Genomic DNA, 13,866 nt, shown 5'->3' on the forward strand with positions numbered 1-13,866 from the left:
AAAATGAAATTGATTGTTTTCCCAAATTGGTATTATTTTTGTCAAAATTAACATTTCGCTTTTCTCTATTTCTTGTATTGTAAGGATGGTCTATAAATGAAAAAATAATCAATAAAACTATGCGGCAACCGATTATTAATTAAATCGTGCATAAATACTCCTATCAAATATTGGTATTGTTTGAAAATATCGAGAATATTTAGATCATAAAATAAAGGAGCAGAGTGATAAGTATGATGGTTGAACGTCATTATTCTAGCTATTCTTTTTTAAAGTAATAATATAGGGTTCAGGGTTGTTTTGCACGTCCCACCCCAAACTTCCAGACCATACGTTATATGTGGTAAAATAAATGGGCTGTATAACATAACTAAAATTCTCTTTGTTACATAATTCCTCAATCTATAAAGTATTCCAATTTTTTTGCTAAGCACATTGCATACAATGTCAACCTGTTTCTTCCATGTAAGGTTTTTGTCGATACATATACCAAGAAATAATGTTGATTCCACACACTCTAATAAAGTTCCTTTCAGTGACAATTGTCCTGATATTAAAATATTTTTTCGTTTATTTTTAAACAACATATATTTAGTTTTCGTAACATTGATTGTCAATTTGTTGGCATTGCACCATGCTATTATATTGTTTAAATTGAGACTAATTTCTGATAAATCAATATGTTGTTCATCACCATTGAAAGTATGAAATACATTTGAGTCATCCGCAAAAAGACGGAAATTGAAATAATTTGATAAGTTTGCCAGATCGTTTATATACAACAAGAACAAAGTTGGACCCTAAACTGATCCTTGTGGAATATCGCATGAAATCGACCTGTATTCGGAATTTACACCATCATAATTAACAAATTGCTTTCTGTTTCGTAAATAATCATTAACCATTCTACTGCCTTACCACGAATGCCATAGTGTTCTAGTTTCTTAATGAGAATAGAATGATTAATCGTACCAAAAGCTTTAGCAAAATCTATGAATACTCCTATACTGTCACCTTTCCTTCATCAGTATATCTTGTAATTTGATTGATCAGATTTATCAGTGAAAGTTTCGTACTGTATCCATTTCTAAAACCATAATGGTGTTTAAATACAATATTTCATTCTTTTCTATGAATTTCATCAATCGTGCATTCACTAGTTTTTCAAATATTTTGCAAATGGCGGGTAAAATCGATATTGGTCTATAATTTCCAGGTAACTCTTTATCTCCCTTTTTGAAAACTGAGAAATGACTCAGCGTTTTAAAGTAATAATGTGAAGATGATCGTGAATGAAAAATCGGTAAAACACACCTGGGTATAGATATGTGAAGAGATATGAATACTCCTTACTAACCATGCTAACTCTTGTTTTAATATAATTATTGCTGGTCTGTCCGTCATGTGTTGTAGCTTTATACAATACAATGTTACTTATGTATATGTTATATCGTACATGGTACTTTATATGATTAATATGATTTGAACTGAATTAATTTAATAAGTATTATTAGAAAATAGTTTTAAAACAAACCGGATCGGTAGCCTATTCAATTTTAACTTTGTGCGTACCGTAGTCCTGTATAGATTGGATAAAATCGATGACCATTGATTGAACTAAGATCATCATAAGGGGGCAAAACAAGGCATATAGTCTATTCTTCTTTGTGTGTGCTAAGTGGATACTAAAATAGTAAATGAATACCCATACAGATATCAGTAAGGAGATAGCCAATAGGAAGGAAATTATTATTAGAAAGGCAGTATGACAGAGGGTAGTGAACTCATCTCAGGGTATGAGGAGATCAGTTAGTGTCGTACTTTCTGTTTTCAAAATGTATCATTACATCATAAGTCGATGTTTATGAAAATTGATCATGATTATACTAATAGGCCATTGCGTATATAAACGTAGTTGTGAGCTCGTGATTCGCGCTACATAAGCGGGCCCAAAAAATGAAACTGTCAAGTTTGATTGACGAAAGTTAAATTATTAAACGTCTTATCGAGAATGGCAGTTTGCTTTGGAATAATATTCTTCCAACCGTTCAGCGTATGATCAACTCGCAATCAGGGCAAGGAGATATGATCAGGATGAACGAAGAGAAACCATTTCGCTTCGGTGCTCCAGCAACCAAGTTTCCCAAATTGCACATCCACCCCCTTTACTTTCCAAATTGATTTTAGTAAACGTTTTATTCAAGATTCAGATATGCGATGGGGAATCCATTGGGAAGAGTATGAAGGTGTGTGGGTGTAAGTCTGTACTCTGAACTTATACATACTTAATAAGAGGTCAGTCTCCTTTTAGCATATATGAACAACGTGCATGCTGGTACATTAAAATCTGATTAGGTTTTAGCTTGATGTGACAAAGTGATTTCGCAATATATTGAGTATACACAGATTCACCCTATGGCTGTTATTGAAGCATTATTTCGATTAGCTAATGGACAGTATGGATGTTGGAATAACTTGTTTTGTCAGCTAATTTGAACGATAAATCACTGACAACTAATATCATGTCTGTTACGGGAAAATTTCCCACATTTTTTCTTTATAGATATGTTTTCCTCCCTTTTTGTGTTGAATTCATATCCCCAATATATTTAAATCCATCAACTCATATATCAAGCTTCTAATTACGACTGCATGACACTTATCTGCATTACAGCAAAACTCGGAAAATTAAAAAGGCACAAAACTATCCTAAAATAATAGGAGGGACAGCGAGGTCAATCAATACGGTCTTGGTATAGTTTTGAATTAATTTATGCCCTGTTATTTCGTGTTTCACGTTCTCCTAATTTTGTTCATGATTGTGATCATCCTTTGCAAAAAACGCATTCATTTTTCTTGTTTTTCATGTTTAAAATTTGAATAACATTCATGATATATTTTTCTTAATTCATCTTTAGTTTCTAAGGCCATATTATGTTTGTTACTTCTGAAGACAAAAACAAATTCACATCATATAGGCCAGTGGATACGATTGGTAGCATTTATTGAATCGCAATTCTACACATGCACCCTTCAATTTTTCTAAGGAGAATTGTTGTGTCATTTATAGAGGGAAAAAATATGTCAGATGATAAAACTTAGCGGTTTAGCAAGCTGGACATGTCTTGACCGCCATGCATCGGTAACAAACACTGTGAGCAACAGGGCAAGTTGAAACGAAAGTAACTAGACATGTAATGCTAGACCTCTCCGCTTGTTATTAAGAGATGGATCCGATGCAAGAAATTATCTATAAAGACACGGACACTGAAAAAAATAATAGGGGGGGGGGGCCTAATAATCACAAGGCATGGGGGTGATTTGTATCAAATTAGTACAGCAAATTAGATAAGATCTAATGGGGTTACCAGAAGACTGTGTCAGAGTGAGAAATTATGGAGATGTATTTTAATAAGGAACACCAAGGGCAAGCATGACGATAATTTGCACTTCGGCAATCATAGAGTTGGCATGCTGGGTGCACAGTTAACGTAATGTTTTAAGTTGATTCACATCTATATATTGTATTCCAATATCAAACATGCATTTATTTTAGTCCCCGTGAGCACTGTTTTTACTCGGACATCATACTCGTAAATGAACTTTTAAAATGGACCCAATTTGTCATCCTTAATCATCCGTAAACAAGTATTTTGACACATTTTCCCTGACCTTGATAATGCATCAAATATATATTTCCCTGATAGGGCTAAACATTTCTCTCCTGATTTTGGCAATTTCGATACCCTTAAGATAACGTTCCGTTGTGGGGTGTCCACAATTTTAATGTCATGTTTGCCCAGGCCTTCTAACGAATTCAGTTTTAATATTTATTCGAATTCTTAAATTTTGATATTGTGTACAGTGGCATGAATCTGGTCCGAACAATAGGGGGTACCGAACATGTACAATAGGCCCCATTAATATATTGGGTTAAAATTTCATAGTTCTGAAATTTTGAAACACTCATAATCAAGCGCAATTCAACAAAGATGTACCTTCCTTCATATTAATTAAGTATCATACTACGATCTCTCATTATTTGATGACAATTTAGATACATGTGTTTCTTGATTGATCTTTTGCTGTGGCAGTATATAATGACGCTTCAAATTTTACAATGGGGTTCGATGACACAATCTTAGGAAAGACAGTCAGAGCAAATTTTGAGTAGATTTCTGATTGCCCGGTGTCTAATCGGTGTCTTTTCAAAGGAGGTAAATATGAGACATTGAAAAAAAAACCAGTATTACTGCGAGGGAGTAAGAAGTTGCATTCCGTCGTTGAAAATTAGACCGGGGTAAAAATGTCCAAAAAAATGAACAGGGACAATTATACAGAACATAGATGATACTTGAATACTTCACCTTTGATGTTAATGAACAAGACTACAAAATAATATACAACAACGAAATTGCTGCGTTCCTATGTACCCCATTTTATGTTAGGCTTTACAAATTACTGTCAATAACCATGATACAATATAATAACTTACCTATTTTCCTCACACGAATCAGAAGTTAGCGATATAAGTTCATTTATGCGTATTTAGCGTCAACGTTTTGAATATGTAGAACAGAATGATAAAATAACAGCGTCTAATTTCATTTTGCTTTTGCAGTGACCATGATTGCAACAATTTGTCATTGAAATCGAGAATTGAGAAACATCACTCTTTAACTTACTACTTTACAGTTGGAGTGTAGGACGGCAAGGTCGACGGTGAAAACGATGATTCCTATCACAAAATCTAGGTAAGTCATCACTGATGATCGAAGCTCTGTAAACCAATGCTTTGTGATGTCTCCTTGATGTTAAACGCCGTTAGGAATACCATCCAAGAGGGTCGTATCACTTTCTAACGAAATTGTCAATATGAGGGTCTAACCAGATCTGCCACCTGCACCAGGTGTAAGGTTGTCCATCCAAACCAAAATATAGATTCATATCAGTTCTAGATTTCAAGATTGCGAAAGGGCTTGGCCTATATTGTTGTTCACCAGTTCGTGCATTTTCGGCTTTGATTTCATGGCAAAAAATTGTTTAAATCGGCGATAACACAATGATTAGGAAAATAATCGAACTGAGAAGGAACAAGGTTCTAGACGCATTTGTAGTTGCAAAGAGTCTAGCCTTTCATGTTACAGTTTTCAATTAGCGTGTTACGGCGTAAGCGTCGTGTAAGTAAACAGTGCCTGAAGCTGTGAAGGTATATTTTGCATACTGGCAAGAGGCCTTTGTCGTCTTATTTCAACCTCTCTACCCCACCCCCTCTAGTTTCTTCTCCTCTTTTTCTTATCCCCACACATTTATCTCTTCTATTTTAAAGGACAGTGAGATGTGTGCAGAGATTTGGGTCATGCAGGCTCGCTTGGCCTGGGTCTAGTTTTGTTTTTGAATCAAAGCGACAGCCCCGGCAGCAAGTTCCTGATGAGAAGGCTCGAATGACAGGTAGGCGTGAAGTATGCCACTGCTCAGGTTATGACCTATATGCATACAGGTTTGTCAGACATTTCCAAAAGGCTGAATGGTTTAAAAATTGCATGTCAATTTCCAGGGGGTGATCCTAGGCCAGGTTATAATAAAAAGAAGATCAATTAATAATGTTAACATAGTAAATTGCCGATTTCGAATAAAAAAGTGGGACATTTTTTTTTATTGATGAAACCAGTACATTCCCTGTAAATCTTAAGAAATAATTAAATGTCAACTTTCTTGATAACGACCCGGCGGTTTAGACAGGTCATTCTCATTCTTTCTTGTTTAGATCCATAATTTGCAAGAATAACAACAACAAACAACATCAACCAAATCACCAAATCCACTAAATCACATCATCCACCAAATCGGCCTATACGATAAAATTCTTTAAAGATATCATGCGTTCAATCTGAGTAGTACCATGGACCTACAACATGTACTGGCCGTGTTTTGCTATTCCTGCATCGTGATCTCAGCCTACATAACAACGAGAATTACTGGCCTCTAAATTTTTAAAACTGTTTAAAGGACAAGTCCACCCCAACAATAAGTTGGTTTGAATAAAAAAGGAAAAATCAAACAAGCATAACACTGAAAAATCATCAGAATTGGATGTCAAATAAGAAAGTTATAACGTTTTAAAGTTTTGCTTAATTTCACATAATAGTTATATTTACATCCTGGTCGGTATGCAAATGAGGGGACTGGTGACATCATCCGCTCACTATTTCTTTTGTATTTTCATTACGTGGAATGTGAAATATTGTAATTTTCTCCTCGTACTCATGTAAAAAAGAGTTTTATTTCTCCCTGAACATGTGTAATTATCATTGTTTTTTGTTTCATTTTTTTTCATTTTGTGGTTTTAACAAGAGGGTCCTATATTGTCAAATCAGTAAAAAAAGTAATATTGTATAATTCAAACAATAACAAACAAAATAAATAGTGAGTGAGGGACATCAGCGACTCTCTTATCTGCATGTCACCGAATTATGCATATCAACTGTTTTGTGAAAAATAAGCGAAATCTTAAATTGTCATAACTTTCTTACTTTACATCCGATTTTGAAGAAATTTTCAGTGTTATGTTTTTTTTTCCTCTCTTTTTCTTCTAATCAACTTTCTTCTGGGATGTATTTGACCTTTAAGTATATTATTTCCATTTTTACATGATTATGATCCGTACATCAGGGATTTCTCCTTTTGCATTTTATCTGTCGTTCACGAATTCTCAGAAGTCGGAACGTATACAGGTAAGAGACACCGAAAAGCAAGACAAATATTGTGCTTCACTAGCTTACATTCGAGACTCAACTCCACGTCAAAAAAAATAATGAATACATTGTCGGACAAGCCGAACATGCCAAAAATAATTTCAAAATGTGATTGAATTTTCCCCCATGCATGTAAATCGTAAGTGCAGGGCAAAAAACATGGTTGCCTGTGGCTCTAGAATGATCGAGATTGACATTGTTTGCTTTCCAGATGCCACAGACCTGTCTAACTCCACGATAGATTAAGTTTGTTGTAATGAGGAAGCAATACATCTGCAGAGGGGCTGACGTGACGAGGTTTTCACCATCGGGGGGGGGGGTACACTCTTTGTTGCATTAGTTGATCAAGAAGATAAAGTAACGTCCACTGGACGCGATAAAAGCAGCTATATATTTACTAATCATCATTAGCTACAGTTTACTGTAACAGTATTGATAACCATGGTTTCAGTGACGTACTAGTTGTGATTTTGGGGCCGGATCCCACTGGCCGACGGATACCAAACGTATTCATGAACGACACAGCGGATGAGCAAAATTTCGGGGTGGCTCCATCCGTTTACATCCACTCCAGAAATTGACAAAATTAGCGAAAAAATTGCGAAAACATAACGGAAAAGAACGAACGTGGGTAGTTTTAGCGCGGATGTTAAAAGGGTGTTCATCGGAAATCTAGCACATGAAAACGAATGAAAGTGGATGACAGCTCCGAAGTGGTTACCGGGGGTTTAAATACTTTATGCATACGCTTACATCCTTTCTATTTCCGTGCTACTAACAATGTATAGACGTTCCATGTACCTTATCTTTCCTCCCTCTTTCCGTGTTCAGCTTCAGTGATGGTGAGTTGCGAGGAAGCAGAGAGGATACAGCGGACGTTTAACAGAGGATAACGGACATGGAACGTTTGTTGCTCGTATATGTTGCGGCTTTAAATCGTATATCGGTGGAAAATTAATCCGTTCTTAACGTTTTGTGCAGCTCAAAACTGTATTGCGGATGAAATCACAGAGCACGAATGATCGATGGATAGAGCATAAAAGCGCGTATGCAATGAGTACACAACGGATGCATAGCGTTTTCCAACGGATGGCACGATTCCCCCCCCCCCCCCCCCCCCGTTTTACATCCTATTTGCATCCGTAAGTGCATTGGGACCGGGCATTTAACTGTTTAAGGCCTGGTCCCACATCCCGATGGACACAAAACGTATGAATAAAGGATACAGCCGATTAGCAAAATTTCGAAGGTGGCTCTTTCCATTTTCATCCGCTCCAGAAATAGACAAAAGTGGCGAAAATTTGCGAAAACACAACGGAAAAACCTAACGTGGGTAGTAATAGCGGAGATGTTAAATATGTTTATCGGAAGCCTAGAGAATGAAAGCGGATAGAAGTGGGGTTACCGGGGGGTTTAGTAGACTTGTTAAGAGGTTGAACGCTGCATTTTTTAGTACAAATGTCCAACTTGGCACAAATGTTCCTTGAGTCAAAAGAAAAAGATTCATCCAAAGAGACACGCTGTATCTATGCAAATAAGCAAGTAATTTGCATAAATTTGCATATTATGTCGATATAGTAAAAACAAGTATTTCAGAATAAATATTTAACCAGAACTGCCCTAAAATTGGAAATAAAGACTTAGGGTAAAAAAGGGAAGAAAATTGTCATAAAATAATTGGGATATCCTTGTTTATTATTACCTAATTTACATAAATTATGCAAATTATAATTTAAAACAGAGCCTAGCTTAGCCGGGTAATATAGGAGCGCCTTGAGCACCTAACAAGGTGGATATGTGCGCAATATAAATACCCTATATTATTATTATTATTATTATTATTATTTTTTCATGAATCCTGAACTGCTCTTAAAAAACAGCAACTAATACACAATGTCAACATTCTACATGAAAGAGAATATATTAGCGAAAACATCGATATGCTTCATGACAGTATTAGTGTCTTAATTTGCTTAGAAAGAGGGCAAATATGTCAAAATGTATGACGTGATATTGCGCTTAAACGAGACCAAAACAATCTCTATGTCACAGTCACACTCACGAATAGGACAATAAAGCGACCAATGGTATGTCATTCGAGATAACACAATCTCAACACAATAGCTTCCATCGGCTTCTCGTATCGCTTTTGTTGGTGTGTCTGCCACACCGTAATCTATGATACATACGGACAAAATGCATTTCGGTATCGGTAAAACACTATTAATTTTGTTTTATTTGTTTCTAATTTACAGGAGACATTGCTTTGCAGGTTACTGCTTTAATGAAACTCTGGCACATGAATCATGACGAATGTATACTACCTCAATCCATATTTTAACTTTATTAAAATATATATCTTTTTGGAGACCCCGAGGTGGCAAAACTGCATCCCCCTGCATTCCCGCCACAAAACCAGTTTGACTTGTATAATCGACTTGGAAAAGACAGATGTATGAGACATCAGTCAACATGTTTCCTGAAGAAAGTTTTTTTTGTTTATTTAAGCCTACGCCCACGGGAGCCCTCCGAATTTACCCCATCCCCTCTCCGTATTTCGACTTTAAATAAAAGAATATCGTGTTTTAAAACCATCGGCGTTGCGTTTGCGTTTTTTGGTATAATAAAGCAACTTTTATATCTGTATTTTTATATTCTTTGCATTCTCCTCTTGAAAAAAAAAAAACATAGAAGGCATTGTTTTATATCTCATAAAATAAGTTCGTGTCGAAGTTGCCCAACCGTTTATTTTGTTTCGACAATATATATTTAGAATATCGTCTAAATGAAACCCTCATCTGGAAAAGGGCACTTATTAAAGGCAGCATCTACATTATATAGAGGAGGCCCTGGCACTGGGAAGAGGGGGCTGAAGCTTGTTAAATTTCTTCGGACCAAAATTTTACATTGAAACTTTTTTGCTTTTCAAATTAACATTAAGAAATTTAACAAGCAAATAAACAAAATGGATTGCACTACAAAATGAAGGTTTTTTTTTGGTAACGTTTCTTTTTTTCGTTTTGTCACATCTGCCGGAATTCCAGGGGGTGCTGTCTATGGAGAATAACACACGCAGCCCCCCCCCCCCTTCAGAAAAATCTTGCGGGTGCTTCAGCCCCCGCTTCCAAGTATCAGGGCCTCCTCTATATAATGTAGATGCTGCCTTTAATAAGTGCCCTTTTCCACGAACTTATTTTATGCGATATAAAACAATGCCTTCTATGTTTTTTTTTTCAAGAGGAGAAAGTAAAGAGGCTTTACTGTGTGTAGTAGAAATGTATCTTTCTTCCGAATGGACTCTAAAAATATTTAAATTTAACATAGAGTGGAATCAATAAAGGGGTATTTTAGAGCTTATACGTGTGGCTTTTCTTCAATGTACCACAGCTCTTCTACATGTCAATTGTAGAGTATTTTCACCTCAATCTATTCCAAGATATGAGTTCTAAAGACAATAAACTATTTTTGAATACATAAAACCAAAATGGAAAGGGTATCCTAGTCATGCTCCTGTTGGGTTATAGCCTTTACTGTGCTAGAGCATTATTACAAACTGCAAAACAACAACAACAATAATAATAATAACAATAATAATAATAATAATATTAATGATAACAATAATATTAATATAGATAAATATGAAATATAGATATAAAAGTTGATTTATTATACCAAAAACGCAATTTGCCTTGCCGGTGGCTTTAAAACACGATATTTTTTTTTATTTAGTGTCGAAATACAGAGAGGGGATGGGGTAAATTCGGAGGGCTCCCATGGACGTAGGCTTAAATAAAAAAAAAACTATCTTCTGGAAACATGTTAACTGATGTCTCATACATCTGTCTTTTCCAAGTCGATAATACAAGTCAAACTGGTTTTGTAAAGTAGCGGGAATGCCGCGGGGAATGCAGTTTTGCCACTTTGGGGTCTCCAAAAGATATATATTTTAACAAAGTTAAAATATGGATTGAGGTGGGGTACATTCGTCATGATTCATGTGCCAGAGCTTCATTAAAGCAGTAACCTGCAAAGCAATGTCTCCTGTAAATTTTCCAAGAGAAACAAATTAGAAACAAATAAAACAAAATTAATAGTGTTTTACCGATACCGAAATGCATTTTGCCCGTATATACCATAGATTACGGTGTGGCAGACACACCAACAAAAGCGATACGAGAAGCCGATGGAAGCTATTGTGTTGAGATTGTGTTATCTCGAATGTCATACTATTGATCGCTTTATTGTCCGATTCGTGAGTGTGACTGTGACATAGAGGTTGTTTTGGTCTCGTTTTAGCGCAATATCACGTCATACATTTTGACATATTTGCCCTCTTTCTAAGCAAATTAAGACACTAATACTGTCATGAAGCATATCGATGTTTTCGCTAATATATTCTCTTTCATGTAGAATGTTGACATTGTGTATTAACTGCTGTTATTTATAAAACAGTTCAGGATTCATGAAAAAATACTTTGTTTTAAATTATAATTTGCATAATTTATGTAAATTAGGTAATAATAAACAAGGATATCCCAATTATTTTATGACAATTTTCTTCTCTTTCTTACCCTAAGTCTTTATTTCCAATTTTAGGGCAGTTCTGGTTTAAAATATATTCTGAAATACTTGTTTTTACTATATCGACATAATATGCAAATTTATGCAAATTACTTTCTTATTTGCATAGATACAGCGTGTCTCTTTGGATGAATCCTTTTCTTTTGACTCAAGGAACATTTGTGCCAAGTGGGACATTTGTACTAAAAAATGCAGCGTTCACCTCTTTTTTTGCAGTTAACAAGTCTACTAGTTGAATACTTTATATACGAGATGCATACGCTTTCATCCTTTCTATTTCCGTGCTAAAAACGTTCCATGTACCTTATCTTTCTTCCCTCTTTTCGTTTTCAGCTGCAGTGGATGTGAGTTGCGAGGGTGGGATAATAAAATATGTCTAGAGGAAACAAAGAAGATAAAGCGGACGTTTAACTGATGATAACGGACATAGAACGTTTGTTGCTCGTATGTCGCGGATTTACAACGTACATGGCGGAAAGATCATCCTTCATGTCCTTTCTGAAAGTTTTGTGCAGCTGAAAACATATAGTGGGCGGATGCTCGATGGACAGAGCATTATGAAAGACGTATGCAATGAGTATACACAACGGATGGATAGCGTTTTCCAACGGATGGCAAGATTTTGTTACGTTTTACATCCTCTTTGCATCCGTAAGTGCAGTGGGACCGGGCCTTTATTGAAATTTATCGAATCTTTCCCTATTGATTTTTATACTTTCCTTTTTTTCTTAAAAAAGTTATCATTTCAAAATGCATTCGCGTATAGGTCCATGATGTAATCAGACACTTTAACATTAGGAGTCATCAGACCAACCTCGGGAAAGGGGGCGATTAACATGATTAATACGCGCTTGTTTCGATTAAAGGTTTACAATGGCACATGCTTCTCCATACATGGAAAAATAAATCTTAGTAAGATTTACACAATATTACATGTCACCGGATGCCTAACTAACTCGTAGAAGGAATTATTTGCAGTATAATGAATCGGGGGGGGGGGGGTGGGTTCGTCGTAATATCACAAACCGCATGTAGTTAAAATGCTCTAAAGAGCACAATGTCATATATACACAGCAAAAAGTAGAGGTGGTGGTTATTTGTACAGAGAGGACCAATCATTATTAATTTCCGGTGTTAAATCATTTGGTGTAAGTTATAAACACCTATTATTACAATACATTTGGATGTTACTTCTACAATTTTTTGTTCTGTGTTCAATCTGTAGCTTGTAGGGTGTAGATCTGTCGGGATATCAACTGGTGTTAGTATCATCCGTGTAAAAAAAAATTAAATGATGAAAGGGAAAGAAGGTTACAACGCAGTAATAATATTTTCCTAATTTTAGGTAATAAGACTTAAGTATGAATATTGTATTAAGAAATTACCCACTTTAATCGTCACAAGATGCTTATTTCAGTTTAGCACTTTGCAACTCAGATCCAGACGGAACACAGAAGAAGAAAAATAAAGAATGTTGGGGTTGTTTCATATTCTGCTGCTGATGGCGCTCTATAGACTTCATTTTCCTTTCACATTCAGTTAATTTTTTATAAGAAATGTTCTCAACTGTTTCACGTTCTAAAATCCGATACCAGAAGGGAATCTGGGAGAGACATATATAGACTGAGGGAGGGAGAGAGAGAGTGAGTGGAGGCAGGGAAAATTAGACGGGGGCTGCGCGGGCGACTAGAGCCCCCCCCCCCCTGAATTCCTAAAATGAGCCCTGGAAATAAAAAAATAAGTCCTTGGAAATTCTCTCCATCGAATGTTGCAGATCATTATTATCATTATCATCATCATCATCATCACCACCATCATCATTATTATTATCATCATCATTATTACCATTATCTACGCAAGGTACTAAATTAAATCCAGTTCTCGACGTTTGGGTATTGACATTAATCCTATCAACGTTTGGGTATGCAGAATTTGATCACTCACACAAGCATGCGAGGTTAGCTATATACAAATTTTGATAGTCAATCTATAATATTTGTTACATTAAGGAATCGGGCTCGTGTTATTGGGTGAAATTATTATGGGGATACATATTCGACCAAGAGATATCGCAGGAAATTACGACTTTTAGGACAAATTCACAGAGTGAAGACGCATAGGAGTTGAGTCCCAACCCCCCCCCCCATCCGTCCCACCCTATTCCACGGTAGTAGGGATCATGACAAATTTACTTGAATGGGGGACTCTGCATGAGATAGAAAGATGATACTTTTAAGGGTCCATTTGGATAATCCATCTCCGTGCATGATGTCTACCAGGGGAACGTTTCATCAATATTTTCATCCGACAAGTTGTCAGATCTGACATCTTTCCATGATTTTGATTGGCTGAGAGGCACTGTTCCTATGGCGACTGTCGGATAAAATTGGACTTGTCGGATAAAACGTCCGACAAGTCCTTTCATGAAACGCCCCCCTGGTAAAGACACTGCCCCACCCCTAATATACCCCCCCCCCCCCCGATCTTAATGCCAGAGCCCCCAAATTTTAACTCGAGGGCATGTGTCGTC

This window comes from Lytechinus pictus, chromosome 3 (genome assembly GCF_037042905.1).
Source record: "Lytechinus pictus isolate F3 Inbred chromosome 3, Lp3.0, whole genome shotgun sequence".
Lineage (NCBI taxonomy): Eukaryota > Metazoa > Echinodermata > Echinoidea > Temnopleuroida > Toxopneustidae > Lytechinus > Lytechinus pictus.